The 7009-nt window shown below is 36.3% G+C and overlaps 1 protein-coding gene across 7 annotated transcripts in view; it reads left to right on the forward strand.

The window, feature by feature from the left end:
• Positions 1-7009, forward strand: part of LOC128099428 (contactin-4) — a 1007148-nt gene that overhangs the window by 526912 nt on the left and 473227 nt on the right. The gene's annotated exons all lie outside the window — the stretch shown is intronic.

Here is a 7009-nt window from a genome sequence, read left to right on the forward strand (position 1 = left end):
TTCATTCACCTCTTCACTCACTCACTCCTTACTACTACTTACAGAACAAACTCTGGACAATATCTGAATTACATATTCAGGGTCACATAGCCTTACCTGAGTAAACAAGAGACAGAGCCATTCTGATACATGTAAGCAATCACACAATTTCTAACAGTCTTGGAATGTCATACTGACTGGGCAAGGGGAGTAAAGTAAGCACATAGCTCAGTGTTCGTTGACAGTAAGTGACATTGAAATTCAGGACTTAAACAATAAACAGTTAGTTGGCTGAACCTTGAGATTAGGAGTATGTGCAGAAAATCAATTGCTGCAGGGGGTTATGTCCTAATATTATCAGCCTGACTTTGGTTCAACAAACAGACACCTGCAAACTTGCCCAGGGGCAACTAGTCTACTTTAGATTTGTTCTGAAGTCTAAAATCAGCTAAATGTATAAAAGACTGTCTTTGTGGTTGAGAATACTGTCATTTTCCTATGTCAGTCTGAGTAATGAAAATATTCTAGTATTTCTATTCATCAAAATTATTCAGCTTAAGCAGAAATCATCTTCCTGAGTATCCACAGCTATATGTGTGTCCAATAGAGGGAATATATGCATGAGATAAACATACGAGCAGTGAGGAAAACACCCATAGTTGTTTTTAGGGAAGAAATGTAGTGGCACATGAGAAAAATTACATACAGAAGCAACTGGTCATTTACAGTTAGTGACCCCATGGTCTTTGACAAGTGAGGCTCCCCATCAGAGAGTTAATCATCTAGTAGGTTGACATGTTAAATACTAGTTGTTACCTGCTGTATACTCCCATAGCCTCTGACACTTTTCCCAGCACCCACATGATGACTTAGAACCTTTGCAACTCTAACTCCAGAGGATCTGATACCCTCTTCTGATCCCCAAGAATAATAGGCATGCACATGATATGCATACATACATGCAGACAAAACACTCATACACATAAAATTTTTTTAAAAGCCACTGGTAATTCAGCCAAGTCATACTATGAAAACACTGATGTTTGTCTAGCTTTGCTCAGTTAGCAAATACATTTGCTTTCTGTGCTCATAGATCTTTCTGAGGTTCGACAAAATCCTATTCAAAATGTGTGTTGAAATTTAGCCCATGTAGTGGATATATTAAAAATGGGGTCTTTAGGGAAGTAAGTCATAATAACAATTTCTTACCTTCTCAAAAATAAAACAAAAATGAATACAGGAAGGCATTGCCTCAAGTCCTTTGGACATCTTTTCACTTTTGCCCATGTCATCCCAGAACAGTGTCTCTGACTCTGAGAAGAGAACATGGGCTCTCACAAAATCCCCATGCTTGTTGGGAATCTTGACATTGAATCTCCCACCTCCATAAATACAAACAATAAAGCTTGGCTATTTATAAAGGGCCCAGGATAAGGTGTTTTGTTATAGCAACAGGAACAGATAAGACAAAATTTCTGTGGATTTGTAAATCATGAAATAGCCATTTGTACCTGTTAAATATAGATACTTCTTAACAATTGTATGTTAAATAAAATAGTCTCTGTCAAAGAATATCAAGAATCATTAATTACACATTATTTTTGTTCCTTATTTTGTATTCTGAAGAAAATATATCTTTTTGATTTGAAAGGGGTTTGTAAGTATTATAGAATGTATTTGTAGGATAGCTTAGGTTTTAAAATGATGACATATTTTTCTTTTACAGATCCTATAGATTTTTACAGTTCTCAAGTAAATTATTTCCTTAACTATCAGTGAGGACGTACTTTAAGATTTATATAACCTTACACATGGTACCATTTTATTCCATTGAATAAATTCCATCATTGAGGATATCACACACACACACACACACACACACACACACACACACACACACACACACTGTATTTTCTTAACCTTAATTTCAAATTTATTCTCACAAAAATAGCTATTATCTGGTTTTATTTGTCTTTTTGAAGTTCAAGATGATGTCTTGGTTGCACTATGTCTAATCTCAGCACGATACTAGCACAAGGCAGATACTTACATTACTGCTGCCTAAAGTGTTTTCATAAAATATAAATATAGGATACTATGGTTTTCAAATACATTCCTTATGCTTTTTTATTGTCGGATTGTTTTGTTTTGGTAAGAAAAAATATGTCTGCAGTAATCCAGGATAGTCTCAAAATTGTTTTATAAACTTTTAATCCCCTCCTCAGCCTCTGGATTACTGGAATTACAAATATGTGTCACCATACCTGACTACTATACATGATATTTTTAAACCATGGTAGCTAACAGTATCTTTTATACTGTGTATTTTCTTGTTTGTTTATTGCCTGTATATCTCCTTCTATAAGGTATTACTCAATATGACACATGCTAGTGTCTATATTGTGCTGGTTAGTTTTGTCAACTTGGCAGAATCTAGAGTCACCTGAAAAGAGGAAATCTCAAATGAGTTTTGGCATGTAGTAATATGTGTGGAATATTTCCTTGATGTATAATTGAGAGGAGAGGGCCTACCCCACTGTAGGTGGTGGCACCCCTGGGCAGGTGGTTCTGAGTTGTATAAAAAAGCAAGCTGATCGAGCCGTAGGGAGTAAGCCAGTAAGCATGTTCTTCAATATCTTCTGCTTCCGTTCCTTTCCCCAAGTTTCTGCTTGAGTTCCTGCCTTGACTTCCCTCCATGATGGACTATTACCTATAAGCCAAATAAACCCTTTCCCCATTCAAATTGGTTTGGTCATTGTTTTTATCACAGAAATGATAAATAAATAAAAAAACAAAAACAGACTTGATCAACTGCTTTACATATCATATGTGTCTATACAGGTGTGGATATAGCATTTGAGATTATATGTAACTGTGTTGCCCAGGCTGTTCTCCATATCTCTGGCTGAATCAGCCTCCTATCTCAGCCATGATCAGGTGGAACCACAAGTAAGCACTTCAGTGTTTACTGTTCTTTAATCAATGAGCAAGCATCATTTTAGGAACTATAAAGCAGATAATTGATTAAAAAGTCAAGGAACACAAATTCTTTTAGAATCTTCTCTCGAGATTTAAACACAGGATTGAGCATTTAAGTATTTCCTGTGAGAATATATTCTGGATTCAATCATTTTACCTATCAGGGATATGCTGCCACATACAGGATCCTTTTTATTCACTGGACTTTGGGGAAATCTTTTTTTTTTACATTATTATATTGTCTAAAGAAGTTTCCTCATTTTGACTTTTGAAATTGTCATCTTCTTTTACTAAATGAAATGGTGTGGAGAAGAGCAACTTGGGTGAGTTAGTTCCTACCCGAAAGAGATGGTTTTGTTTCTCTGCTGTCTCCCCAAAGGCACTTTTCGTATCCTTTAGAAACCTATGTTGGTTTTTAAATCACTGTTGCTATACAAGAGGTATTTTAGGTGTGTGCCCTGCTAGGTCATTCAGTCCAGAGTTCTAGCATTTTGTTTGGGTAGCCCTGCTTGCAGTGTGAGCATTATTTTTCCCTGCTATTGTAACCTTTTCCTTTTCTACTGCTATTTTCACCAACTAGTTTTTCAATCCCTGTGAAAAAATCCTGACAAATTGTCATCTAGTAAAATCTTACACTATCCATTTGCCATTGTACATGTATACTCATGTACTACAAATGTGCAATTCTATCCAGCAACAACAAATCCTGTATGAAGAGGAATCCAGGAGACTCTTTTGTTTTGTTTGCATTTGCTTGTGCATCTTTTCCACTCAACAATTTAATAGCTGTCTCACAGTAATAGGAAAAAAATCTTAAAATTACAAACACACATCCAGGCAGAAAAAGTCACTGTGAATATTTGTGGAGGTCCTTTTCTGAGACTATAGCTGTGTTTCCTACTGCCACGAGAAAGTGGCACAGTGTTCTAAGGTTTGGGGGAAAATACAGATATGTGATATAGCAAATTAGTTAATAATAGGGGAGCTTATATTTGCATGAATTGTATTAAGAAAACTAAATGATTTTTTTCTCTTTTTTTAACCTAATTTTCCTGCATATTTTATACTACTTCCACTGCAAATGTACTTTGTATATTTCATCTCTCTCCGTCCTCAGAATAAGTGTTTTTTGGTAAAAGGTCCTGCTGTTTCAAATACATGGATGTTGTGAGCACAGTTTTAAGATGTATATATGTGAGGCATTATTGAAAATAACATACAGCAAATCCTTAACCATTGTATTTTTTTTGTAACAGTCATAAAGTAATTATATGACATTCATTATAGGTCCACCCTTGAACTCATGAAGACCTAAAAGATTAGGGGACAAATTCCTTCATAGAACACAGATGCTGTGGGATGTTCTGTATGGCAAATGTGTTGCTGATTAGTCAATAAATAAAACACTGATTGGCCATTGGCTAGGCAGGAAGTGTAGGCGGGACAAGGAGGAAAATAAAGCTGGAAAGTGGAAGGCTGAGTCAGAGAGACACTGCCAGCCGCCATGATGACAAACAGCATGTGAAGATGCCGGTAAGCCACAAGCCACGTGGCAAGGTATAGATTAATGGAAATGGATTAATTTAAGCTGTAAGAACAGTTAGCAAGAAGCCTGCCACGGCCATACAGTTTGTAACCAATATAAGTCTCTGTGTTTACTTGGTTGGGTCTGAGCGGCTGTGGGACTGGCAGGTGATAGAGATTTGTCCTGACTGTGGGTCAGGCAGAAAAACTCAAGCTACACACAGAACCCAGAACAATAACCACAAAAAAGTCTCATTAAAATTCATATGATAAATCTTTCAAGAACTGTGACCAGCATGGGAAAGGGGTACAAGCAAGTATAAAGTCAGCCAACAAGAGTAGTTGTACCTTGTCCAGCTTAAGCTCCAAGAACAAAACAAAGAAACAAGTAACCCCCACCCCTACTGTAGTGATTAATCCTTACCAAAAACTATAATGCCACTTACGGGGGAAAGGCTGGCCTGAACCTTCCCAGATCCAGTTGTAACTTTCTGGAGTCACATAGTACCCCAAAATTTGGGGATAATTTTTTTCATTCAATTGTTCCCTGTTTCTCAAAGGCTATCACTGTTGCTAGTTTGTAACAGATTCTTCATATCCATTGATTTGAATACAGTGACATAAATCTAGCCATGACTATGAATGTAACTAGTTAAAGGCTCAAGGGAAGTTCTGTTCTTGTCTATGTCTCAACAATAATGCTACTTCAGAACCTGCTTAGGGAAGCTGTTGCTGAGTATACTTTCAGAACTCCAAACATGTTATGACTTGAACAGGTTCACACCTTTCCACTCCTTCTCTTTTTTCCCTACTCTGCCAGGTATCCACCTGGTTTGTGCTTTGTTAATAACTAATCAGTGTGTGAGATGTAAAGGGAACCTGGAAAGATTGTTTGTTTTTATTTTTAAAAGGCAGGATGGTTCTTATTAAAGACAGGCTCCATAGGCAGAAGTGAAAAGTTAATGGAGACTGAGACTAGATGGTAGAGAACAAGGAATTTTCAGACATATTTCTTAAATATTTGGGGTATAGAGGTTGGTAAAGAAGCTAACATGTCTTGTCTATCTACCATATCATAGACTATCTTTCTTACCACATGGCTTGTACAGATAACTGGAAGCATTTGCTTACATTTTATACCAGATGGATATTTATGCAAAAGTCCTTTAACAGAGGTAGAGGTATTGATTGCTCAGTGGTTCACATACCACTGTTGAAAGATCTAAATTCAGATTCCCAACATCCATGTGACCTATCACTCTAGGTCCAGAGAATCCCCTTAGCTTCCATGAGTGCTTTCATTCATGTGCACATGCTCACAGACAGACAGACAGACACCTAAACATAATTATATAACCTTTTTAAAAAATTTCTTGATGAGATGAACTAGTGCAGTAGAAATGCATTCACATCCATGTGACTTACTTCTACACAGACCTACAGTTACCTTTAAAGCTGCTTTTTAAAAAAACATGGTAGAAAATCTTGTTGCTGAGAAACTTCAGCAAATATTGCTTTCAGCAATAGAATGATGCAACTAGGATTTGGGGCTATTTGGATTCTAGATGTCCTATGAAAAACTGCATTTCTATCTTCTTTCTTGTTGTAACAAAATCAACATGTTGGCGATATTTTCTTAATTTTTACTGATCAAAGTTGAGTATGCTAACACGTAAGAATTTAATTTAGTGAAATTCAGTGATACAACCTGGAAAGGACAGGGGGATATAAATATAACATAAGTTGTTTCTTGTAGTTTCCTCCACAGACTGTTAGCCTTGGGGAGGTTGTCACAGAAGTGGATTGTCTGCTCAATGACTTCATTTTACCTCATACATGACTAGAAGAGAAGCACTGTAGAAAGTCTCTGTGAAGGCAGATATTGTAAAAATTTATTTTGTATATTATAGCCAAGGCTTTGTAGACTTATCAGTGCTATCATGATGTCACCAGTGACCTAATCTTTTTTATGATTTATTAGACATACTAATACTAACAGCTTATTTTCTTTTGAGACAACTGCATAAACCTAAGCTCACAGATAGATTCCCTATCCAGTGGAGAAAATCTTCTCAAATATTTTATTAGTGATGATGCCTTGTCTTCAAGTTCCTTGACTCTCTTCACCTACTGACATAAGAATTGCAATGCATATGCAGTGTCATCACTGGCGAGAAAATAGTGTCATGATGGTTTCCTTAGTTCGACTGTGATGGAACCATTGACTTACAGATGGCTCTTTCTTCTGTTACACAGGACAAACCAAAGAAAAAGGATAAACTCGATTAAACAAGGGAAAGGCGAGTAATTAGTAGTTACATGGGTTCTGAGACATTGATTAACATGCTGTGAAGTAATTTAGATTTCACATGTTTGATACTGTATAACATGTTATATAGCAGAGCATATATATCATACTTCATCTTTATATGATAACTTATAATGCTATCAGGCATTATAATAGAATAAATTTTGTCTTGAATTTTTGCTGTAGAATTAGAGCTAGCTTCAAATCCATGCATAAGAC

This window comes from Peromyscus californicus, unplaced genomic scaffold, assembly GCF_007827085.1.
Source record: "Peromyscus californicus insignis strain IS unplaced genomic scaffold, ASM782708v3 Scaffold_6__1_contigs__length_162567912, whole genome shotgun sequence".
Classification (NCBI taxonomy): domain Eukaryota; kingdom Metazoa; phylum Chordata; class Mammalia; order Rodentia; family Cricetidae; genus Peromyscus; species Peromyscus californicus.